Source organism: Pogona vitticeps, chromosome 3 (genome assembly GCF_051106095.1).
Source record: "Pogona vitticeps strain Pit_001003342236 chromosome 3, PviZW2.1, whole genome shotgun sequence".
Lineage (NCBI taxonomy): Eukaryota > Metazoa > Chordata > Lepidosauria > Squamata > Agamidae > Pogona > Pogona vitticeps.
Window position 1 is genome coordinate 39,994,698 of NC_135785.1, and position 27,687 is coordinate 40,022,384.

Here is a 27,687-nt window from a genome sequence, read left to right on the forward strand (position 1 = left end):
GAACTTTTTCGTCATAAGTATGCTATGTCTCTCCATTAAGCAAATTACACTAGGCATGTTCTCTGCTGCCATATTTCAACTCCTTTTATAGAGCTGTAATGTAATAAAAGTATACTCATTATTACGTAATTAAATTCTGTACCCAAAAAATCTTATCTTCTCAATTCCTTGTAGGAGGCAAAGGTTGGAACATTCATTATTATCAACAAATATTTGACATACACTAAGAAATGTCTTTATATTAAACTGTTGGAGTGCCTCAGATTTATGTGTAATGTGCCAAAACTCTGGAATTTTTGGCTGGACTTTTTCCACAAAGAAATGTCATATGTGTTCACATTGACAGACTTATTACAGATATGCAGAACTAAAGCTGACAAATAAAAGAAGATTCATTACTATGTCCTCCTCAGGGCTAGGAAAAAATGTGTCCTGGAAAAAAACAAAAACAGCATTTTGACACCATTCAATACCAATGCATTGTTTTGGTATTGAATGATTAACAGAATCTCTACCACTGTAGTCAGTAACAGATTTTCTCTGCTAGCTTTTCTGTGACGGTTATTAAATATATATTTTATTATGGGTGTTCCTTTCATAATCAATGGATTAGAATGGATGACAACAACAAAGAGAGATAGCTCAAGGTTATACTGTTTGTCTAGCAGGAAAAAAATAGATGTTGCTTCTAGAATATGATAGCTGTTTAGCAAAAGCAAAGAAACAGAAAGACACAGAACTGTAGCATAGAATGAAAACACTGTATACTAGATATCACCCTCTTAGGAAGAAAATAGAGAGCCAAATGACATAGGCCAGGCTCTGGTGCAGGTAGCACAGTGTAAAGGGAGTCTCCCCTTCCTCTTGGGGCCAAAGAAATTGCTACAAAAGAACAGAAAAGACATTGATATTGAGATGGAATATGAGAAATTTCAGTTTTATTAAGGGAACAGGCAAAACATTATCATGCCACAAATTCAGCAAATGTTATTTCCCATTGTATTTCTCTCCTCTCTCTCTCTCTCTCTTTCTTTCTCTCCTGTATCTGAGATACTGAGATGATAATAATTCATAATATTCACATCATTTAATTTTTCTTACTCCAGTTCTTATTCTGATATTTTATTCTAACTGGCTCTGAGACAGAAAAGCATTTCATTTATGCATGTGGTCAAAAATGTCATTTATGACCTGCAGATGTCTTATAATACCACAATATCTCTTAAAATGAAGAGATTGTGCCTTGAATTCAGTGGTGCTGACCAGAGCAGATTTTTAGGTGGGTTGCAGGATGGAATATGCAGAGATAATCATATTGTGCTAGCTGAACTCCACTAGCAGTATTTTGAATTTTAACCACATAAAAATTTTCAAAACTTTTTATATACCCTGTTAAACCTGTTCTCTAGCAATTAATTCTTCACTACTTCTTTTAACGGCCACCACTAGCTTCTCTCTTTTCTTGGTTTCTATTTAAGTGTATTGCGATACTTAGAATTACTTCTCCATTTCCTCGTCACAGTCCATTTCTTTGCCCTGTCTTTCCTATATGACCTCCTCTGTTTCCAGATTCCATTAGATAAGGTCCCCTCTTTTTCAGATTCACTATCTTTTTTTCTCTCTACCAGTGGTTGCAAAGGAAGAAAAAAGCAGGTATTATTCACCTGCAGAAAGGAGTAAGTAGTACATCTTTCTGGAACACTCAGCTTCTCCACAGAGGTATAACCACTTCTTTTTCTGTGATAGCTTTGCATTATTTTGCTGTAGGAACACTTACTAACAGTAATGCAGCTTTTTACCTCTTCTGAAATAGCTATCAGAGAACACTAGACTATGAGGTTCACTTTTTATGTAAAGGACTTGTCTAAAAAGAAATGAAACTGTAGCAATTAGCTTTTACAAAGCTATGTTACATTAAATGAACTGATAAGCATTAACAATATGGGGCATACAGAAAACAATGGAACACTATGATTAATAAAGTTCAAGAATAATTCTGCAGAAAATGTATTCAAATGATTCAAGTCATTTCTGCCAGATGTCTCAGCATTTTTGTAAACCAGAATCATCTCTGCTTTTGACGAGCTCCCAGCAATGGACAAGCAATGGGCCCCTCTCTTTTCATGCATAGGCACCACGTTTTTGCAAAACTAAGACAGGGTCTTATATTAATTTTTGCTCCCAAAAACGCATTAGGGCTTATTTTCAGGGGAGTTTTTTTTTTTCATGTACAACAATCTACATTTTTTTCAAATAGTCATGGCATCATCTTCTGGTTGATGCACAATGGTAGAGGGCGGGGTTTCACTCAACTGGGGCTTATTTGGGGGATAGGGCGTATGTTACAAGCATCCTGAAAAATCATACCAGGGCTTATTTTCAGGTTAGGTCTTATTTTCGGGGAAACAAGGTATACCAGTTACTATAGTTTTTCACATAGTTAAGATGTCCCTGCTGTTCCACTGACACAGTAATGAGTTTTTGTGATAGCCAAACAGATCATGTTGCTGAGGTGATGTACTAGCAGCACAGTTCATTGTTTCACCTAGCTTCTTTGGGAATGGGACTGCTACTGCACAATGTGGAAGATGCCCTAGCTAAATCTAATGTAGGATCAACTGAACTGACTGCAAAGCCAGTAGCTCAGAAAGGTGATGAAGAAAGGCATTTTGTTGATAGCCCTGGCCACAGAACAAAGTAGTGATCTAATTCCCTTGAAGATCAGGAACTGTCCTCATGGCGTATGAGCAACTCCCCATTCCCCATAATGTGCAGAGAACTAGCAAGCATGCTCAGTGAGGATAAGTAGAACCAAGAGAGATCTTAACACTCACCCTTGGCCCGAAGTCTCAGTCTGAGGCTCAGGGGAGGAACTGAAGCTAATAGTGCTGGAAAATGAGCCACTGCTGTTTTCTCTAGTACAGAGTGATGCACAAAACAATATATTCTGGATACACCACACTTCCCTGTCCTCCCTGTCACTCCGTTTACTGTAGCAAGTCAGGCACTACACTAGAAGGAGAAAATAGCTGATATTATCCCTCAATTCCTTCACCTCTTGCCATTCAGCAATTTTATTTGCTGGTAAGCAGGAAGAACTTATAGAGGGAGCCAAGAATACATGATGTCTAGAGATGTGAGAAAATCTTGCACTTACTGTGATTTAGTGTGAGACAGACTGCATCATCATGGCAAGACGGATTCCTGAAGATTGTCCAAGCTGCCAAGGTACCAAGTTTTTTTAAAAATTAATATGTTTCCTGGAATTTGCTTAATGTCCGCACAAAGCTGGTGTTTTCTCCCTTTGTGATGCTAAGGATACACACATATCAAGAATATATGGACTGGATGACTATTCATAAAGGTACAAACAAACCATTCCACTGCTTTGTAATAGTGCATGAAACAAAGCAACCGTGATTATAGTTTTAAATCTTGCATATTTCAAGTGTGAAAAACAGCTTTATAAATGAGTAAAACTGCTCTGAGTCTGACAAACTTCTGGTAGTCTCTTGTTGACAATATGACAAGCCACGTCAGGATTTACAATCTAAGTGACCACACAGGTCAAGCTGTCAAAGCCGGCTTACAATATACTGTTTATGTTATCCGCTTATCAACTTTCAAATCAGAGTCAGTTATCAGCTGTGTTGGGCAATGACCACTTGCTGATGTATGGGACCTGGGGATTTGTATTATACTAATACAAATAATGAATTCATTGGGAATCTCTCTGATCAGCCTTCATGATAAATAGCTCAAACTTCTCAGGGGTGTGCCATCCTCTGATCTAACCACCTGCAGGTGGAGATGTTCCACATTTTGGCTCACACCATGGAACTGTGACCAGAGGGTTACACTTCAACTGGCAATGTGTAGGCCTATCCAAATGAGAAAGATTACGACCATCATGCCTTCCAGCTTTATGAAGGATTTTGAGCCATGTAATGGAAAGCAAACATGTAAACAGTAGTCTGCCAACTTTGCAGATAGAATAACAGTATTATAACCAAAATACAGGTAGGGTATACCAACAGACAGATGATTAATCATTGAAATTAATGGGAAATTATTATTTATCTATATAATTTCCATGAAGATTCTCCCATAAATTGGATCCCAGCAATTCATGTAACCAATACTATGGTATGAAAATTGAATCCTGGCCAAAATCCTATTGCATACACAATGGAAAAGAAGCTGTGTAAAAACTTCCCACCTCCAACAGGCTCCCCCATTGTGTGGTCAGATGGGTGACATATTTCATAACCACTGCAGGAACAGGTATGCTGTGCACAGCCTGCTGGGGAGGGAACTTGCATAATTTCCCCTATTTATTTATTTATTTATTTATTTATTTATTTATTTATTTATTTATTTATTTATTCATTCATTCATTCATTCATTCATTCATTCATTCATTCATTCTATTTATATTCCGCCTATCTGGTCTTGGATGTAGTGGTGCTGTGGGCTAAACCGCAGAAGCCTGTGCTGAAGGATCAGAAGACCAGCAGTCGTAAGATCGAATCCATGCGACGGAGTGAGTGCCCGTCGCTTGTCCCAACTCCAGCCAACCTAGCGGTTCAAAAGCATACAAATGCAAGTAGATAAATAGGGACCACCTCGGTGGGAAGGTAACAGCTTTCTGGCTCTATGGCTTGGAAACAGGGATGAGCACCGCCCCCTAGAGTCGAACACAACTGGACAAAAATTGTCAAGGGCAACCTTTACCTTTTTATCTGGTCTTGCGACCACTCTGTTTTGTGTTTAGGCAACAGGATGTCAGATCCTGTTTTCATCATACTGATAATTATTTAATTGATTTGGGGCTACATTACTAGAAATACAGACTATTTCTTTGTCTGTAAATATTCAGGCCATAGTTTTGCATGTGTGTCAATTTTATTTTTGTTCCATTTAAAAGATCTTTGGATGACAGAGGTCTAATAGCTAAAGGGTTGAATAAACCCAAGGAATTGTGATGTATAAGATCATTTGATTTCATTTATTTTAAATATTCTTCATAAGAGGTGGCTATTTCACACAGGATGGCTACTTCATATGTCTTGATATTCATAAAGGTAGAAAACAAAAGATGGAAAGTTTTCACTAAGAAGCTCTCTTTTTGGACAGTTATTAGGTTTGAACATAATTTAAATATCTCAGAGACAGTACTTTCTCATCTTTCATAGGGGAAATTGCATGACTTCATTGTTTGGAAACTCATGTGAATCATTCCTTAGAAAATAACCCTAAAGATGTTTGACATAGACTAATAACATGGACATACACATTTGTTTTCTGTTAATGAAGCATTTTCTAATGAACCACACAGCTGCCTTAATTTTCACTCTGATTATTTACAGTGGCTGTGAGTTGAATAGTAAGGCATTAAAATCAATAGGGGTGATGAAGCTGCTCTAGATAAATTATATTTCTTACATTGTCACTTGCTATCAGCATTCCAATGTATTAAGTCTCAGAGTGCATTATTAGAAAAACAGTATGTTGCAAACAAAATAATTAAAATAAAATTAGTCAACAGTGTAATTCAATTATATATTCCATTAGCACTTGTTTGTTAAAAGAATATTAATTACAAAGGAAATAAACACAATCCATGCCTTCTTGGTTAACCTTCCCATTTTTCAAGGTGAACAATTTCTAGAGTACTTTCTATCTACCCTGCTGGATGAGGACAGTGGGTCTTCTGTTGATTTTAAAGTCATTTCTTGCATGTTATCTGTCAATGCTATTGCTTCTTCCACAGCAAAGAGTACAGCAGTATTTAATACAAAGGAACATAAAAACAGCTCATATTGTAATCATGCTTTTCTTTTATCACATCAAATCAGTGCTGAAAGTCTATGTGAGTCATTCTGTGTTGCAGTTTCTCTGCTTTATCCTTTCCATGAGTAGCTTTATTATGCCACTCCAAGAATACATTCTAAGATGCAGTTCTGAATACATGTTTACCTAATCTGTAGATAATACAAAAGCATTTTACCTTAAGTGATTTATCATTGCACATGGGCCTCAGTGTATGGACTACACATATTAAATACACAAGGGATACCACCATAAAGTACAGTTCCTCCCCTTTGCTCCCCATTATTAGGAAAAAATCAAAAATTTGACTGACATCCTACAGATTTAAAAATTGCAGTAGTTGATGTATTTGTCAGCTAACTTATAATATTTAAGCCCTGCAAATTCAAGACTGGAGAAAAGCAAAAGAAATATAGCCAATAAGTTGTACTGTAAAATTGGTTTTTATACAAAAAACAAATCCAGAGAGAATTGGGCAGTCCAGTTGTTTTCCAACAGGAAATCTTTGTTATACCATGGATACACAGCACAATCCCTTGGGCCCTCTTGGGAGCCCTTGTAGTGGTTCATCCTGCACTGAGGATAGCCAGCTTCCAATCTCTATTCAGACATGAAATTCAATGGATGACCTAGGGCTGTCTTCTAGCTTGTTCTATACCACAGAGCTTGTTTCCCACAGGGGAAACAGTGGACAGAATCTTCTAGTTCATTTTTGTCAGTGTAAGTACAATGGTGTAAACAAGGGCAGAGAATTGCTGTTAGTTAACCAGCTGCCTTGTTGTGTTTCTAACAGGGATTCCTAACTTGTCAACACTACTAGTTCCAGCACCTGGTGGAGCAAATGCTGCTGGATGGGTAGGGGCAACATTCCCTCTAACTGTCCAGAGCCTTGGGTGGAGGCTCCACCCCATGTGCGCAGGGTTTTGGCTGTGACTAGAAGCAAATGGTCAGCACTGATACAGTGCTGCATGGCCACACCACTATGCAACTTAGGGGGAACATTGGGTAGGAATGATTTCAGTGTCATATGCTTCTGAAATGCTGCTGATCTTAGTCCCCTTAGTCTCCTCTTTCAGCGCATCAGATGTGTATGTACTTGAAGGGAAGTTCCCACCAACCACCATGCTGCTTTGCACAGGATAGAGTTGCTAGAAGTGGGGCTGGGGTAAACTCTTATTTGAATATGATGAAACTGCATGGTATAAATATGGAAACCAATAATGTCTAGTGCTCTTCCTAAATCTTTTTCCCAAGCACAAAAGCAGTCGCACTGCTGCTGCCCAAGAAGACAGTGTCAGTCTGAGTATTGATGCCTTCCTTGTCCTCTTCTGGCCAGTCAGCTCTTTGGAAGAAAAGTGCCTTCTTTCCTATCTCCTTTGGCCCCTTCCATGGCTGCCCTAGCTAGATTGCAGAAAGACATCACTGGGAAACATCTGAGTTACACTCATATCTATCCTACCATGCACCAGAGGCTTCTCTGCTACCTGCTTGATGTCCCTACTTCTTCTACCACATTCATATTTCATACTGTCTGCAGACTCCACCCAAAGAAGAACAGTATCGGATTCTGCTACATAAACCCTTCCAATGAAAACCACTTTTTCACATACATACAGGTAGACACAAAATCTCCAGCAGATCTTTCCAGAAGACATCCAGGGCCTTTCCCAACACTGCCTAATGTCCAGCTACTTTCAGGGGATAACGAGTTCTATGAACAGACAGATGGAGTGGCCATGGGGAGACCCTCAGCCGAGTTATAGCAAACCTCTACATGGAACATTTTGAAAAACAAGCCCTGGCTTCAGCACCCTGCACACCCACAGTCTGGTTCTGATACATGGATGACACTTTCACAATTTGGAATCACGGTGAAGAAAAACTGGAAGACTTTCTAAACCATCTCAACAGCATCCACCCAAATATACAATTCACCATGGAAAAAGAAATAGAGGGCCAACTCCCTTTCTTAGATGTCATGATCGTACGCAAAACTGAACTCCTATTGGGACACAAGGTCTACAGAAAACCCACCCACAGAGACCGGTACCTACACAAAAGCATCAACTACACCCACGACAAAAAAAGAGGCATAATCAAAACACTGATAGACCATGCAAATCAGACCTGTGAAGCTCAATTTCTCAGCACCGAATTCAATCATCTGAATTGGGCCCTACAGGCAAACGGCTATTCCAAGAATGAACTCACAAGAGCATCAAACCAAGAAAATAACACCAAACTGAAGAGGAAAAACAGTCACCCACAAATAAAGTATTTCTGCCATACATCAAAGGGGTCACGGACTGCATGGGGAAACTTTTAGAAAAACACAACCTACAAACAGTATTCAGGCCCACCACAAAAATACAACAAATTTTACAGTCAGCAAAGGACAAAAGGGACCCCCTCACCACTGCAGGAATATACCAGATACCTTGCAGTTGTGTTCAAGTATATATTGGAACTACAAAACGTAGCATCCAGACCAGAATCAAAGAGCATGAAAGACACTGCAGACTAAAACAACTGAAAAATCCAGAGTAGCTGAACATGCCAAAAGGGACCCCCTCACCACTGCAGGAGTATACCGGATACCTTGCAGATGTGGCCAAGTATATATTAGAAACACAAATTACACCAGAATCAAAGAACATGAGAGACACTGCAGACTAAAACAACCAGAAAAATCAGCAGCAGCAGAACTTGCCCTAAAACAAGCTGGACATGAAATTCTATTTCAAAATACTGAAGTACTGGACAACACCAGCAATCATTATTTTAGACTGCACAGGGAAGCCATTGAAATCCACAAACATCAGCAGAGCTTCAACAAAAAAGAAGAAAGTTTAAAACTCAACAAAGCCTGGCTCCCAGCACTAAAAAATATAGCCTGCAAAAGTCAATGAACTCTACCAAGCCACAAGGACCAGTGATCACTGCACAAAAAAGACCAGCTAATGACACTCATCAATCACAGTGATAGATCATCTCTCCCCCTGATCACAACAATACACCCACAACAAAAACATGCTGATCACCATAATCACCCACTCTTCTGAAAAGGACAAAAGCTGATCCGAAAGCTATAAATACTCAACTATCCAAACAAACTGCACCATAGCACAGAGTTCTGACTCCTGTCCTCTGAAGATGCTGGCCATAGAGACTGGTGAAACATTAGGAAAAAAACCTTAAGAACATGGCCAAACAATCCACAACAACCAACAAAATCTATTAACTTAATAGATCTGCCTACATATAACAAAATCTTATTTCCTTGCTTGATATACCCTAAAGAGGCCAAACCTAATATAACATATCCATGTTGATTTATAACAATATTAATCTATGAATCTATTAATCCTAAATCTTATTCCTAACTATATTAAGCAAACAATATACAATGAGATGTAAAGGTTCTAAATGTAACTTGAGGGTTCAGAAAAGGACACAGAGAAAACTGGGCACATCTTAACAGCAAATGTCAGAGGATTTATAAGCAGCTATGCCCAACTTTCTATTGAAAAGAACCAATGTGGGGGAAAAAAACACCTTTTGGTGTCTGTGCCTGCTTCTAGATTTCCTATATGTCACTGGTGCAGACAGACATCATTTACAGGTTTTGCTCTCATCCCAGCTTCTGCTCTTGGGAAACCCATGGCAGCCATAACCAGGAGACACTGAGTTCTTTGCCCCTACTACCCATGGTGCCGTAGCGTCTTCATTTTTAACTTTTTAAAGAATTCACTCTGGGATGCCTGAAAAACAGGTTTAATTTTCACTTCTACCTCTAGCAAACAGAAACCTAGCGTTTGCTTTCTAATGAATGACACACAAGATCAGGAGTACCACAAATGGTGAGAGAATCTGAAACCTTAATATCCACTTTATGTCTAATTATCTTCACCTTACAGTGAGGGGTGTGGTTGTTAAAAATATCCCCATCAGTTCCTATCAGTTTTTTTCTTTCACAAATTTAAATATCAATTTTCCTCCATCATATTAAGAGGGCTTCATCTAATTAAAAAGTAGCAGTGCACAAATATGCTACATATTTTAACATAATATATAATATGGTTCTGAACAGAAATAGAATGTTGTTTTAGAAAGGGCACATGGTTGTATGGCTGAAGAAATGACAGTATCTGTTTCTGCAGAGTCAGATAAAGTACAAAATAAGTCTTTTATTAAAAATGAAGAGGGTGTGTCTGTGGTTAATGAAAAAATGGACCTTAAAACTGTCAAAGAGATGAGTGAAGCAAAGATGGATGGTGAAAAAAAAAAGAAACTGGGATGGTTCATATTTATTTTGTTATCAGAGCTGTTACAAATACAAGTGGAATTCCAGAAAACCTTATAATTCATTCTGACATTCTGGAGGAAAAGCCCAAATTCACCTCTGGAAGGTAGAATGAAGTATCCTGGGAAAAGGCAAGACTGCTGGACTTCCGAGAAAGAACACTGCAGCTTTAACCCTGTTGCTGTAATTTATGACTTGGAATATGGCAAGATAGAGGCTGAAATCCTGTTGCTTTAAACTGCATAAGTCTGATGATATCCTGTTGCTGTAACTTATACTGTAGAAGACTGATGATGTAGCATAAGTTACAGCAACAAGATTTCAGCCTTCCTTTTGTCATATTTTGTTGTAAGTCACATTTAGCTCTGTCTCTCATCCAGTTCTTACCTTACAAAACTTATGAACAGAAGAGTGAAGTCACATCTCATCTTCTGTTTCAGACAGAATAGTTGAGTCCATTTGATGATCCCATACTACACTTAAGACTGAAATAGGACAATATTATAGTTGTCCATTCAGATACTATACAAAAGAATGTTTTGTATATTTTCTCTATTGGATGGCAGTTAAAACAGTTTTAAATTCTCTACCAGCATCCAAAGAGAGCCCTTTGATAAAGCTGTTTATTTCTAGTGAAAGGCGTCTCTGTGCCAAAATACTTAATAATAGTCAGTCCCAGCAGAAAGGTGAAATAAAACATTAGCAAAGCCTCTAGTTTATGGTCAATTTAATTAACATAAATGTTCTGCTTGGATCATTTGGCACAGTAATGCTTTGCAATAAAGCTCTGAGTGACAAATACTTCTTTATTGTTTACTTTATTGCATTCTCTCCCCAACCCCCTACCCAGGGCAGCAATCTTCTCTGAAGTTAAGCACTTCCTGAAGAGAACGTATTTAAATGCATTGCAGTTTGTTCAATTTAGATTTTACTGTCTAACTTCTTTTTGCTCTTCAGTACCAGCTTTCCATTTCCAAGATGCAACAGGAAAGGAAAAATATCCCTTCCTTCCTTCCTTTCTTTGGAATCTCACTAAATCTGACATGCATAGATCTTCATTTTCTTTTAGGCATATTTCAAAATGTATTTTCATAGGCATATTTCAACAATATTCTACTTTTAATATATTTTCTTATTAAGATGCAAAATAGATAGCATGACAACAGCTGGAATATTCCCTATGCACATTTGAGAAGCATCTTGCTGCAGTCAGTCGAAACTGGTGCTTAACTTGGGACCTCGAAAATGGTTTGGATGGTTGGCCAGTCAAGTCTGGTTTATTACCATTTAAATGGTACCACTGTGGCTATTAATTATCTTAACTTCTTTCTTTCTTTCTTTCTTTCTTTCTTTCTTTCTTTCTTTCTTTCTTCTTCATGGTTGGGAATATTTTCCCCCTTGTTTCATTTTATGCTACACTTAAAGAAACAGGATTCCAGAAATGTTAATATAAAAAATCTGTCTCCAATTTCATATAATACAAAGCGAGTTGTCGTAAGAACTAAAATGATAATGTTACATGGCACACTATGTCTCCTATTTCATAATTTTTACCAACTTCAACTGAGTTCCAGGGAAATGTTCAAGAGCACCAAATCATATTTCTTTCCCTTATATTTATACAGGTTTCTAGCTTATATATCAGGTCAGAGAGTCTGATGCCTAAATATCTCCCTAAGACCTCAAAGGAAAAATTAGAAGCATGTGCTCATCACAACTGGTATTTATCCCAGTTAAAGGTTTGTTCAAGAATGAAATCAGACAATCATTTCCAATCATATCAAATTAATCTCAGTATCAAGTCTTTTCATTTTTACCATAATTACAGGCAACATCAGCTTGTCTATTTCTACAGGCTTTAATTGTTTACATTGTTTCTATTTTCGATATACTTATAACTACTTCATATAGTACAAACATCCAAAAGTCTTGCAGTTATGAAAAGCTGTAGGTAAAAATACTTAAATATATTTATGAAAACAAAACTTACGTTTCAGCCAAATACTCAAGTCAGAATTAAATCCAAAATACAATAGAAGTATATTCTATTGTGCGGAAACTCTTGCAGAGTGTCAGGGGCATACAAGTTGAATTGATAAATCAATCAATCAATCAATATTTTAAGAGTTTATGTTAATATGAACACTTTATGTAACTGGTGGAAACGAGTTCCCTTCCCCCAGCAGCAGCATTATCCCATTCCCAACAAAAAGTGTTTGTGTTTTGTGCAGAAATATCTTGCATAATGCACAAAATCCAAGGTTTTAGCACAGCGTATTTTTGCCTTTGAATATGAAATAAAAGAACCGTATTTTTATGCCGTATTTTTCCGTTTATGACACCCCCCATTTATAACACACCCACCCACTTTTCTAACCCCAAAATTAAGAGAACCTAGTTTTGAGGATTCAGCCTGTGGGCTCAAAATGGTCAGACATTTTGAGTCCCTGTTGATCTGAGCCTACAGGCTCCACCTCCAAGGTTTGTGATTGGAAGAAGTTACGTTTCCTGACTAGAGATGGGGATATCCATATTAAATATCCCTCCACAGGTGGAGATTACGAGGGTCTGGCCCCATGGGGCTAGACTGTCCACTCACAATTACACCACTGCCGCGAACTGCATGGGGCATTCCTATCGCTCCATTGTTCGCGATAGATTAGCCAGTCTGGCAGAAGGCAGGATAATGGAGTGAAAGGAAGGCTCTGTGCAGCTCATGGCAGTAGTGTAATCATGAGTGGACAGTCCAGCTTTATCTCCACCTGTGGGGGGATATTCGTATTCATATACGAACACCTTCATTTCTACTTGTGACTGTAGGAACCTAAGTCTTGTGACTAAAGGAAGCCTGTTTACAGAGGCAAGGTATGTCATTGTGTTCTATCCTCAGGTATCTCAGCTTACTTCCATGCAAAATATGCCTCTTAATTTTTAGTGTAATGATTTTAGGAAAAAGTGGCGTCTTATACATGCAAAAATATGGTAAAATTACTTGAACAATGTACTGGAAAAAGTAAATGCACTGATTGGGAGTTTAGCTGGGGCACCTCGATGCCCTGAGGAGAGCATCTAAATAAGAAGTGTATTTTATCAGTGCTTTGATGATAACAGGTAATCCAATTAAAGTTAAATTTGGCTGCCTTTAAAACATTATTGATAACCACATTTAATCATAATAAATGAAGATTTCAACTATGTTATCTCCAGCAAATGGTCTTTAAATTATTAACTGCATTTTTTAAAAACATAAGCATGGTATTCTGGCTGCATCTCTAATGCACTAAAATAATTCATGTACTTCTAAATGACATTCCTGTTGTGCAGGCAGAACTCACCCAACAGGATTTCATCCATTATTTCAGTGAACTTCAGTAATGTAAGCTGAAAGAAAAAGACTATTCTAGATTGCAAAAAAAGTATGCTAATAAGTAATGATGAACAGTCTTTCCCTTTAGCCTCTGGCCTGAGAAATGGCTGGCAGAGTGATTATATAATGCTGTAACCTCAGACTGAGGTTGTTTCTAGTTGTCTCAAATCAGATTTACTCCATTTGTGCACATTCATATAGACAGTACACACGCCTAATGAGTACCACCATGCCCAATTAAGAGTATCTCAATGGGGATACAGGGAAGAGTATCATTTCAAAAGCAATCAATTCCACATGTAATTCTGACTTACCTATGGATTTTCTGTCAGGAAATGGACTACATGTTTCATTTAATCCGAATCAAAAGGTTCTAATGACTTCCAAGAGTTCATTCCTCCTCAAATGGGACTTGGAGCTATCCATGTCTGGAGGAAGGTCATAGTGTCTGCTCTTCTGCAAGTCTCCCACCAAAGGACATATGTGATTTCTATTCCACTACTATCTGGGAATATTAAGACAACCAGTTCGATATGTGAGACTCTCTATTAAGAACATAAGAAGAGTCCTGCTGGATCAGGCCAAGGGCCCATCTAGTCCAGCTTCCTGTATCTCACAGTGGCCCCACCAAATACCTCTGGGAGCACACAAGACAACTAGGTACCTGTCTCCTGATGCCCCTTCCCCTACATCTGGCATTTTGAGGTACCTTCCTTTTAAGCCTGGAGATTATACATCCCTATCATGGTTTGTAACTTGTGATTGAGTCCAGGAATATGTCCAATCCCCTTTTAAAAGCATCTAGACCAGATGCCATCACCACATCCTCTGGCAAGGAGTTCCACAAACTAACAACACACTGGGAAAAGAAATATTTTCTTTTGTTTGTTTTCACTCTCCCAACACTCAATTGGAGTGGATGTCCCCTAGTTCTAGTATTGTGTGAGAGGAAAAAGAGGGAAAAGAGCTTCCCTCTGTCCACTTTATTTATTTATTTATTTATTTATTTATTTATTTATTTATTTATTTATTTATTTATTTATTTATTTATTTATTTATTTAATTAATTAATTAATTAATTAATTAATTAATTAATATGCCACTCTACACTCTTCTCAGTCATGTCCCCCCTCAGGCGCCTTTTCTCTAGACTAAAGAGCCTCAAACATTGTAGCCTTTCCTTATAAGGGAGGTGCCCCAGCCCAGTCATTATTTTAGTTGCTCTCTTGTGTACTTTTTCCAGTTCCATTATATCTTTTTAAGGTGTGGTGATCAGAACTGTACACAATACTCCCAGTGTGGCCTTACCAGCATTTTGTACAGTGGCATTATAATGTTGGCTATTTTATTTTCAATAACCCAAATGCAGTGTTGAAAGTAAACATTAAAATATCTTGCTTTGAACCTATAATGTGGATAAAATGTTGCACAAAGTCAAAACTCACAAATTGTCAAATGATGATTTTCTTGAGTGCTTTAAAATTAATCACATCATTGTGGGGAAAAAAAACTCTTTAGATATTTGACACATCTGGACCTTCCTCCATATCAAACAGGGTATCCCGTCCTGCTGCAAAACATATAAATTCCTATAATCCCTGTGCAAAAACAAGGGGTGGAAAGACTGCTTTTAGACTGTTTCAAAAGAAGGGAAAAAAACAACTCTAGAAAGATTTTTACAGCTCTTGCCCACAAGGCAGAGACAAACAAGGATTACAACCCTGTCTTCAAAAACATGACAGAAACCCAACCTAGATCTTGAATGAGATATTCAACTTCACCAAAATACAACTTTTAGACTGGTTGTACCTGCTGCCAAGATGCAGACAGAAATGAGCATGGCAGTTAATTTTCTGTCTACCTCCATGGGAAGATTTCTTAGCTAATTTGTTTAAAATGTATAGAAAATAATTTTTGCTAATTTCCAAATGTATTTTTTTACACCAAAACCATGAAACTACTAAAAATAAGACTACCACCCCATCTTACTGCTTGAATTTTATATACGGCAAAACCTCATTCCCTTGTTTTCTCATTCATTCACATTTTCTCCATCTTTAATTTCCATGAACCTGGCTCATGTCTCTTCAATAGTGTCTAGAAATGAGAAAATCTGACCAGTTTTCTTTCTTCCACAATGGAATATTGCAAATATTTGGCCAAATCTGGAGGGAAAGGGGACAACAGAGAAGAGTTTTCTATGTCTACAGAGATCTAGATACCTGGCTTGAAGAGGGAAAGAATATTGGGAAATATTGTCCTGTATTCTTTGACTGAGTTGTTTGACATCATGGTGATATCCTTTTCTATGTCATAACAAAGCACTTCTGTGCTTCTCAGTCATATTTTCTAGTCATAAGACATTTTAAAACTTTATTTCAATCTTTTTTGTGATTCTGACCTGCATAATATGAACTGTGCACCTGTGAATGCTGACCTTTCTGTAATTGTGAAAAAGGAAGGGGTTGAAATAATTCTAATTCATTCCATGCACACTGTCTATACTGTTCAGCTCAACAGTTAGCTACAGCCGAGTATGAAATTTAATCACCAATTTCCCAGCATTATCTGCAAATAAAAACCACCTCGTTCTGACATTTAACAATCCTGCATTTGAGATCTTCCTGCATCTTGTACTTATTCATGAAGTGATTTTGACCACTTAAATCTACCCAGTGCAACCCAATAAATACTTTTTTCAGTGGTGTTCAACAGCTGGTAATAAACACTGAATAAATTATATATCCTAGATCTTTATGTGAAATGCTTTAACAGCAGGTTCTCTAAAAAAGTGTTAGCTGAATATATATAAAATAACCTAGTTCACCATCAGACGGTAACAGTATGGGATGTGATACACTGTCAAAACACAGAGAAAATAAAAATCACGAATGTTACTAATATAGAATTTTTTTGAAGCAATTTTACAGTGCGATGGAAATGTCACACCATAAGGAACTGTGAAGTGACCTTAGTGCTATAGTTTCTAATATGTCTTCTTCATTTCTTATTACTTTGAACAATTTCCCCCTTGGGAATATGCTGTTACAAACAGCTATGATGTCACCTGTCCTTCAAGGTTTAGGCTGGAGTGTTAACATCCAATGGTGGTCGGAAGGCGGGACATCAGGGGGAGGAGCTGGGATATATAGGGGTGTGAATGTGTGTGAGGGGCAGATCAGGATCTGTGAGTGTTGAGATGAGATAGTGATCAGATTGTGTGGAGATATGAGTCTGTGTGAGCTCGAGCCTTTCTTTATGTGATTACCTGATTTATCTGTTCTACCAATCTTAATGTACCAATCAATAAACTTTAGTTATTTTGTTTGAAATCCATTCCGGCCTGAAGATACTTATTGCAGGGGATGGATGGTGGCAGACTACCAGAAGAGTAACAGTGGAGTGACGTAGCGACCTTCCTTGGTGAGGTAGAAGGAGGCCGTTACAAATGCCATTTTAAACCATAAGAATAGAATGTTACAACTTGTAGTTAAATTACTGACTGGGGTCGTAGGGAAGAACCTCTTTTTCCATAATGTCTTTCATGGCTAAGTGCTGGTATAATTTCAGCTGATCATTTCCCCTATTTTAATTAGTATTTCATTATAGTTCTCAGTGCCTAATTTTCTTTAAAGTTTTTTTTTCATGTTATTTAAAAATTCTGATCATTTATGATGTTTGTGCAGAAGTATCATTTTCATTTTCCTCTGGGCCCTCCTGATACAGGCAACATAAATCACAAAAAGGAAAGTAAGAATAGGTAAACAACACATGTACGTGCATAGCACTTTTAAAACCAACATAAAAGGAGGATAGATAAGAATATTAAAACAATGAAAGAACCTTCATGGTACTTATAAGGCCATCAGTATAAATGATCAAATGTCAGGGATGATGTTCTCTGAAGGCACAAGGACAGAGAATTGTATATATAATTCTATATCCTCTTTCCCTGTTAATGAACCAAAGTTCATCATCCCCAGAAAGAATGAGAGAAAGTAGGGGATCATGAAGATGAAAACCAGAACATGACCGGAATGTCAGAGTTTTATTTGTAACCTCACATGTTGTCTGTTCTTTGTGTGACTGGGAGGGAATTTTCTTGTCTGGGGCAATTGTCTATGCGGCACTAATCAATCGTTCCAGTCTTTGAATTATACTGCATTTCTTTTCTTTTCTTTTCTTTTCTTTCTTTCGTTCTTTCGTTCTTTCTTTCTTTCTTTCTTTCTTTCTTTCTTTCTTTCTTGTATAAGGTTGCAGTTGTGTACCTTAATTGCCTTAAATGCATAATTAAGGCCTCAATAGGATTCATTACTTCCAGGATTTCTTTCCTGTTAATAGATGTCTGCAATTTTCTATTACATATCTCAATGGTTAAGGACTCTTCAGACATCAGAGAATCAGATTCTTTGATGCCTAAAAAGTCCCTAACCACTGAAATATGTCATGGGAAATTACAGTCACCAATTAACAGGAAAGGAAGTAAGATTCCAGGAAATAATTGTTGTGATCGACATCTTCCTCATTCAATTAAGATAATTAAGGTCCAAACCTACTATTTTACACAAAAAAGAAAGCAACAAACAATGTTTACTGACTGAATAGGTTTAAATACATTAACAAACAAAAAGGGGGAAATGACTGCTCCTTTTTGATAGTAGATAACACAGTTGGTTTTTGGCAAATTTTAGAACAAATATATGTAAGGAATCAGGAGGGGGGTTCCATGAAGCCCTTGGGTCACATGATGGCTACCCATGGGCTAGAGATTAGAGAGGAGATCAAAAGCTAGTTGCCTACTATTTTGAACTGAGATTTCCAAGCATGAAATCAAAGAAACAACTGCAGACTTACCTTTGAATTCTTTAAAATGCATATCAGCAATCTGTGCAACGTAGAAGTATTCAAACAATTTGCTTATCCATCATAATCTTTTCATAATAAATTTTAAGCAAAGGGATGGTGCAACCTTTACACTTAAACTGGCATAAAAGCAAACACAAATTATGGGTATAAGGATTGTCTTCCTGCATAGGGCCAGGAAATATCTATCTATCTATCTATCTATCTATCTATCTATCTATCTATCTATCTATCTATCTATCTATCTATCTATCTATCTATCTATCTATCTATCTATCTATCTATCTATCTATCTATCTATCTATCTATCTATCTATCTATCTATCTATCTATCTATCTATCTATCTATCTATCTATCTATCTATCTATCTATCTATCTATCTATCTATCTATCTATCTATCGGTCTGTCTGCCTGCCTGCCTGCCTGCCTGCCTGCCTGCTTGCCTGCCTGCCTGCCTGCCTGCCTGCCTGTAATAATAATGTGCTGTCAAGTCAATTGCGATTTACGGCATCCCTTTTTATGGTTTTCCAGACAGATTACACACTAAACACGCACACTCTCTCACACACAAAGTTTGGGATATATCCCATTCATGCCACAGTTTTGCTGTCCTTAGGTCCAGATGCCACTGTTGGCAGAAATGCTTTTGTGCATGTATGGAATTAAAATTCATGAAGGGTAGTTTAAAAAGAAAAAAGGATAGTGAGAGTTTAATTAACAATGCAATTCTCCATTTTGTATACCATCCTTGCAGTCTGACTATCCAACAAGATATTGTCTTATCAAATACGAAGAAAGAATAATCTCATTTACACTTAAAAGCTAAATTAGCAGCTCCATAACCCCAAAATACTATTACCATAAAATTACAGGACATGATGTTTAAAAATAGCCCCAGATGAAAACATATCTACCTGTATTTAAGAAATAATTATACAAGTTGTAATTACAGAAAAACATAAAATGAAATGCATGTATCATCTACTTTGTTATAGGCCAGCTTTATGAACCATAATACATGGGAAATGAATTTTCAAATTATATTCTCCTTAACTACAGCTACAGAAGAGTAGGAGATCCAAGCAACTTTTTGAAGTTCACCATACACTGAAATGCAAGCGAAGCTGGTGAAAACTGTCATAATTCTTTTATGTTACATTAGATTTTCTAATGCAGATTAAACTAGCAGGACAGTTTAATGAGTTGGTATCTAGCTGTGGAGACAGACACTGGGAGTTCAGTTTCCCACTGTGTATCCCAGAAGAGGCAGCCTGTGTAGCCTTGGATAAGCTGCACAGTCCCAGGGCGCCCCCAGAAGAAAACAATGGTAAACCACTTCTGAGTACTCTATCCCTCGAAAACCCTGGAAAGAGCAGCTGTAATTTAGAATTGACTTGTCAGTGCACAGTTATTATTATTAATATAAATCATGCAGCCTCTTATAGATACATTGCCATAAGGAGTTTTACCTGTACATTTAGAAATACAGTCTGATATTTCAGAGCAACAATAGTTAAAACAAAAGACAGGCATCAACTATTTAGGTGAATCCTGGGTATTCAAGCACAGTGTGCATGAAGCTTTCACTGCAGTAAAATTCCTGAAATCCGGTGTGCAGAGCAGGCACCAAGTTCTGTGACAAAACACTTATTACTCTGTAGAGATGTGTTTTCATTCTCCTACTATTTGCATATGGGTGGAAGCAAGTGTGGAGTGGATGCATGTCCTCCACGCGATATCGTGTCTTTTTTTAGGATTCTGCTACCTACTCACCCATTCACCCTTCCTTTCTTGCTCATTTATACTGTTTAGTGGGGGATATTTCAGCTACTACATACTAAAAAGAATTGGGATGATAGGGCTTGTGTTTTTTTATGGGTGTCACCAATGTCTGTTAATTTTATCACATTTAAACAATCTGTGGTAGTTTATCTTTTAAAAGGTTAATTTAATTTATTCGAAGTCCTTCAGAAGGTGAGATTTGGGGAAAATCCACCTATGCTGATAACATTGATGGGTAGGTTAGTGATGTCTAAAACTGTCACTCAACCAGGCTGAGAAGGCTTTTCTTAGGAGATTTCATGCAGGGTTGCAGTTTTGTTTACAAGGTAGACACAATCTCCTCTTCACAGTTCTGGTTAAATGAATACAGCCCACCTATTTATTGATTCCTGTATCTGCAGTATTCTTTTGCTGTCAAGCAGTTGTAGAAGGTTTTGTTTGCTTGTACAGGATTTAGCTTATTACCTGATTTTTAAGCCTCTGGAGTAAAAATAGGTTATGAAGATTTATGTAACTGTAGTTATAGAAAACCAATGCCTCTATTCAAGATGCAGTTCACTATTTATTGTTTATATTAGTTCAATCTTGCTCTATATCAAGAAGTCTCATATTGGAGCTACAGACTATAAAAGCAACATAAAACAATTATAAAACAATTTAAGCCCTTTAAAACAATTTGACATATCTTAGACAGGAAAAAGCAACAAAACAAAACAAATACCCTACAATCCAATTGACCATAACCAAAGAGCCTGAAAAACCCACAACCATGTTATCCTTGTTATTTGCCTAGAAAGACAGGAGCTAAGGACCAATCTTGTTTTTGGAGACTGGCACTCACTTGTGGAAAGGGCAACCCAGCATTTCAGTTCTGTCTCTGAGTCTGCTCTCGATAACAAACTGAGAGAACAAACATAGAACAAACAACAGAAGAACTGGGAATATTGGGTCAAGAAGACAGTTGCCTTCATTTTTGCCTGAGACTTCACCCTCAGGTTGACTTTGGCAGTGTACAGCATCCCTTTAACTAGGAAGGGAAGTATGTCCTTCTGCCCCTAAGTTTATAGTTCCCGGTGAGCCACAGACACTGTCAGTTCAAAGACTTCAAAGAAACACAAAAGGGTGAGATTTCCTACTGTGCCACAACCTGTTGCAAGACCCTGCACTCAAAAGATGCATCTGCTGAGGCCAAAATATCCAGTCCATAATGCTGATGAAGGAAGACTGAGCCTTCCAAGTAGCTGATCTATTATTATGCAAAAGAGGGACCTGGTCTTGAACAATGCTGAAGTGGAGGCATCCCAGGTAGAGTATGCCATAGTACCTCCTGGAGTGACTGCCTAAAGTGAAATAGCAGACAGTTATGCAGGCCTTGATCCATCTGGCCAAAGTTTGTTTGGAAACCTTCTTGTCCATGTTTCTTGGCTGAAAACTCTAAAGTTTCTACTTCTTTTCAAATAAACATTAATTGCTCTTTGAACATCTAAGAAGCCACTCTATTTTCAAAATCATGTGAGGTTTCAGGCAGAAAGAAGACAAGCCATCTTAGGTCCTTTTAAAGGAGAAATATGGGATAAAAATATTTTAAATAAATAAGTATAAATAAGATTACTTGCTGAAACTGATGAATAACTGAATTTACCTTGGGAATAAATGAAGGATCCTACTGACAACAAGGGATGTCCACTACTTGAGAGATAGCAGTACCTGAGATGGTGTCGCTATCCTCCTTGGACTCTCAAGCACAATCTCCCTCTGGGGGGAAAAAAAAAACAAAGCCCTTGCAATGGGCACACATGAGAATGTGAAAAGGGACACTATTCATGCTGGCTGTCATGGAACTCAACAGTATGGCCAGCTGCATTAGAGGATGTTGACAATCACCTGGTATACCAGCTGAGCTGTCTTTTCCATTCTGTAGGGGGAAAGCCTTTGTCCAGGCAGGTTGATTACCACTGCCAGATGTTCAATGGAATTAACTGCCAGATGTTCAATGGAATTAACTGACTCTTTCAGAAGTTGACCAGGAATCCATGGTTGTAGAGTGCCTCAATGGTCAACTGAACATCTCTGATACCCTGTTCCAGAGAGGAGCTCTGACCAAGAGATGGCTGGATATGGAGACAGGTGCATCTGAAGCTGAGGCTCCAGTACTTTGGCCATCTCATGAGAAGAGATGACTCCTTGGAAAAGACCCTGGTGTTAGGAAAGTGTGACAGCAAGAGGAGAAGGGGACGACCGAGGATGAGATGGCTGGACAGTGTCTGTGAAGCAACCAACATGAATTTGACACAACTACGGGAGGCAGTGGAAGATAGGAGAGCCTGGCATGCTCTGGTCCATGGGGTCATGAAGAGTCGGACATGACTTAATGACTAAACAACAACGCATCTGAGGTGAGCTACTAGTGCTACCATCAAATTGGTAAACACCCTGGGTGATGAGAAAAGGTTAAATGTCTGTTTGGACATTGAATTTAAGTGCTTTCTGTTGGAATAGAATCCAATAAATTGAAGATAGTGAGAATGAACAGGTATGTGAAGATAAGCTTCTGTGAGATTGAGAGAAGCTAACCGATTGTTCTTGTGTAAGTCCTCCAGGAGGTGTGGAGGCTTTCCATGCAAAATTTCCTATATTTCATATAGCTGCTCACATTATTTAGATCAAAAACAGCTTTCCGTCCAGCCTGCCAATGCTTGAGCTTTACCTGTGTACATTGTAGCTCTTTGTGCCCTGGCATTGAATTGGATTGCATTCAGGCTGGCATCTGGGGCAAAGGCAATGGTCTCAAGGATCTTATTCAGACTCTATCTATGTGTTTAAAAATTGCCTAAATGTATACTCTCATTTTGGTGGTTCATATGACTGTACCAGGTATCTCAGTGTTTAAACCCTAAGGAATAGTATTACTGTCTATAAGCCAAATTCCACTGCTATATTTTAGCTATCTTAGAAAAATTATGTGGTGAGAGCTGCAGGCCTATTTGATGATATAAGGCAAATGGGTTTAGTATCTTTAAAAATCCTGAGAATCCTAGTAAATTGATTTTTGCCCATGACCACATAACAATGGGCATGGTTAATGTACCTGAAGTTCAAGTAATCAAGACAGCCTAAGAATAGAAAAATGGGGATTTATAGGAGATTGAAAATGTGAATTTATGAGAGGAGATAAAAATACTTCTGCTACTTTATCATTCTGCACTTGGATTGTCCAGTCATACTACAGGTTGGATTGCCACTATATTTAACAATCAGCAATAAGAATTTCACAATTTATCTTGTAGAATAAGTTTAAATGGATTATGGCTTGCTGTACTTCCACTTGAAAATGAGCATTGACACTTTTTACTGCCTTTTATAATTCAACATGATTAAACAGTGAGCAGCTGGTGTAACAAATTACAATATTTCTTAGTGTTCAGCTTTGTATTACTCTGGATGGGTATAATATCTGAAGCAAAACAAGTTAGTTAGATATAAACTTCCTTGGCTAGAAAGCAGCCCATCTTTCTGAAACCTGGGCAATGGTAATAGTGAAAAAGTGCAGATGGTCTGACTGCCACTGCTGGGACAATATTTATTTTCCGTTCCCGTTGTAGATTCTGACAAATTCCTTATTAAAACATCAAGGTAAGCAGCTAATATATGTCCATTACATACATTAAAATAGAGTAACTGACTGGGCTCAGGAGTGTTGGGATCTGCAAGATGAGGGGAAGTAGGGGTCTCGCAGATGAAGTCTCAGTGCAGGAATTTGTAGATGAAGCCTCCCCCTTGACCAGCAAGGGTAAAAAAAGAGATGGGACACTCGAGTGTGGTTTGCAGGGCGGGATCCGGATGGACTAAACAGCGTGCTCTGTAGCATGCTGTTCAGTGAGAACTCTCCCAAACCGTCGCCTCGCCCCCGTTTATTTTCGGGATCTTCCTTTGAACAAGTTAATCAAAAACTATTCTAAACAGAGGCGGTTAATATCTTGAATACACAAGTATGGTAAACGGAGGGGCCGGTAAACAGAGGCATGTAAATCCTAAATACACAATCAGGGTAAACATTCCTGAATACAGAGCAGGGTAAATATAGACAGATAACACCTTTAAATACACATGAAGTTAATACAATTTACCCAGAGACAGGAAATTATCTTAGATACCAAAGCAGGTTAATGATCATCCTTACTGGAAAACTGACCTGGGCCCAAAAACAATGTCTGCTATATACATTGTAAAAGCATACAATTTCCCCACACAGGAGACCTGGTTTTGAATCCTTGCTCAGTCATGGAAAGTCACAGGGTGTGTTGAATTCGTAGAATCACTTATCAGATATTTCACTTACCTTGAAAGCCCTGCCAGGAGTCAGTTCTGACTTCAAGGCACAGAACAGCTACAACATTATATACATTAGAAATGAATGGATGCAACTAAGCTTACATTCAAGAAGTGCATACGTATCTGTATGGAGAATAGTGGAGAAAAAGGATTTCCTAATGTTTCCTAGATTTTTTGACCTCTGCTAACCCTCCTTCAACCTCCAATTGCTGTTCATAGGGTTGCTGATTCCACTTATTTCCCTCTCAAATGCTCCTCTTGCCCCTGCAGTGAGGAGAAATCTTACCTTGTTATTTAGAGAGGAAGGAGGAAGCCAGACTCATGAAGTCTCCAACTTAGTTAGCTAGAACTAGGACTTCTAGCTGCTTCTCCTATCATAAGTGTATTTCACTAATAAACACAAACTTTTTTTTTTGAAAGACTTATGGATGGTGTTCCTTTATGAAGGTGGAAGTATGCTCAGGCAAATCATTTTGAGCTACAACGCATTGAATCCACAAGTTAATGTTGATCTTAAACTGCTGCATACTAAATCTCCAACAATGTATATGCCTACTGTGAGGCAGAGTGAGTGACAACCTTATAGTACCTGCTTATTTACGGCATTGTAAAGGGCTGGACAAATTATTAGTCCTTTACTGCACAATCTTACATTTATCTACTGAACCACAATTCCTATTGAGTTCAATAAGCCTTTTTCGTAGTTAGGTATGGCATATGGTTGCAGTTTTCATTTATTGCTTATTAATATTTTATTGTCACTGTAAGGGAGGAAGGGAACTATAGTAGTATATTCTACCGTAGTGCCAAAACAACTTGACTGGCCTTGGGTCCTGAGCTCCATGAACACACTCTAATTGGTTTGGTGGGTTGGCATTTGGTGTTCTGCTTCCAATAGCAAAAGTATGTTCAAATAAATAAATAAATAAATAAATAAATAAATAAATAAATAAATAAATAAATAAATAAATAAATAAATAAATAAATAAATAAATAAAAATGCTGTTCATAATATATCCAACAGAATATGCAGCGTCTAAACGGTACATATTAGGAGAAGCAGGTCTTGGTCAATTAAGTAGACAAATATAACAGGTGGGTTCCCATTTTCCTCTGTGAAATTTTGGAGGAGGGAAGACACTACCAGCAATGATGAAGTGCAAGGTCTTTATTTGATTTTCATTATAAAGAATGGCTTTGTAAATCAATGAAGGGGAAGCTTGTTCTGAAGTTCTCCTTCAGAACAAGCCAAGATTTGTTCTGAAGGAGAGGCAGATATCTTCCTAACTAGCAGTCTAAAGCATCCTATCCTTTGATTTCCCAGGCCTACTAAGATCCCCAGTCTCAATGCTACCACAACATCTCCATCAGGTAGCTCTCTGTTCCCCTAGCTCTGTCTCTCTGCTCAAATGGAATGAGATATCTCATCACACTCCTACTGAGTAGACAATGCTTGTTTTTCTGTAGAGGGCAATAGCCAATATCAAACTATACTGACATCAGTGGCTGAGTCAGGAGTGACCAATGTTAGTTGAACTAACAGGATGACCTAAATAAAATTAAATATGAAGGTAGTGAAAGAGAAGAATTCAAGATTCTTGAAAGGCAGTGTAGTGGTAGAAAGTGAGCAGAAAGACATGGAGTAGTTACCATATTTTTTTTAATTCTAAGTTTGTGGTGACATAGTGAAAACACTGCAACCAAGTACAGAATTATATCATAGAAAGAAAATACAACATTTGTGTACAACAATTGTAGTAAATGTTTTTTAAATGTGGGTTGAAGCATCTACGAGTACAGTGGGGCAGAGCCACCTTCCTATAACTTCATATCCACAAAATTCAATGAGAATTTACAAGCTGGCAACAATAACTCTGATACAATCCCAACTGGAGCGGCAGTAGAAAGTGAGGTCTGGCTTCAGGCAGGGAACTGGACATTGCACAGCTACTGTTAATGCTGACAGATTTGATGAGCTACAAGTGATTAAGGGAAGTAGGTTAAAAGCTGCCTGTAGACAAGAGAGTAATGGAGGCACAAGAGAAGAAAGGGAAAGTGGGGGAGGAAGATGCAGCCTAAGATGCTAGAGAGAATGCCGGATAAAGATAATACTCAATGCCAACAGAACTGCAGTTGTTCTGTGCTTGACATTCTGAGTCAGAAGGGACAGCCAATTGAGAGAAAATGTAACTGACAGAAGTATTTAGCCAACAGCCTTTAACAGAGACTGGAAAACAAGGCTGCCAACACCCTGCTGCTATATTTAGGAAAACTCCCTGCCATGTTGATGCAGGTAGAGAAAAATGGACAGGTAAAACACTCAACAGAAGAGACAGTGCTTTAACAAGATTGCAATTAGGATAAAAACTGTTTATTAGATATTTCTGGTGTTTAAGGAATTTATCCATGTGCTCATGTTCCCCTCCTGAGGGATCCTTGTATGATGTCATATGACTCTATAACTATCTGTAGAGAGAAGTTATATGGGTTGGACAAATCATTTAGTTCTTTCCATGCCACCGCCATCAATAGTTGGAGTTACATAATGATGGCATAGAAAGAAGCTACATACGACACTTCTCTAGGCTAAGAACAATTGGCATTGACTATAGTGGAACTACTTGCCATATTATCCTTACTCCATATGAACTCACCTACAGATTTGCTAAGTTGAGCAAATTCCTGTTCAATTTTCATTGTTGTTCATTTTAAACATATGATGAGCTGTTGCTTTCTACACAATCTAGAAACCACATATTACAATCCTTCTCTTAAAAGCATTATTAGTTAAACAACTCTGGGAATTAAACTTGTTATGTTATGGCTATCTAAGCATTGGTGAAAAGGCCCAGAACACATGACATTGAACACTCTATAGTGGCCCTAAGCTGGGAATCTGTTTTGACTGTCCCTTTTTTCCTGAGAACTGACTGATGTATTGACAAATTAACCCTGGAAAGTCTAACAAATACAATTCATCTTGGAATATGTACCATATTTTTTGCTCCATAAGATGCAGCTCTCCATAAGACGCACCAAATTTTAGGAGAAGAAAACAGGAAAATAAAAATCTGTTTTCTTCTCCTAAAAATTTGGTGAGCCTTATGGAGAGGTCCATCTTATGGAACATACCCTAGGACCCTTTGGAGGCTCACCCTGCCTCCCCGGGGGCCAGAGGGGGTGAAATCGCCACCTTCAGGGACTCT

At 38.0% G+C, this 27,687-nt stretch overlaps 1 protein-coding gene and 1 long non-coding RNA gene across 2 annotated transcripts in view; both read right to left on the reverse strand.

Moving 5' to 3' along the window:
• Positions 1-27,642, reverse strand: part of LOC144587833 (uncharacterized) — a 46,676-nt gene extending 19,034 nt beyond the window's left edge. Inside the window, exon 1 of the long non-coding RNA XR_013543004.1 lies at positions 5-27,642. This is a non-coding gene — a long non-coding RNA (uncharacterized LOC144587833). The remainder of the gene's footprint in view (positions 1-4) is intronic.
• Positions 1-27,687, reverse strand: part of CLSTN2 (calsyntenin 2) — a 496,583-nt gene that overhangs the window by 253,405 nt on the left and 215,491 nt on the right. The window lies entirely within an intron of this gene.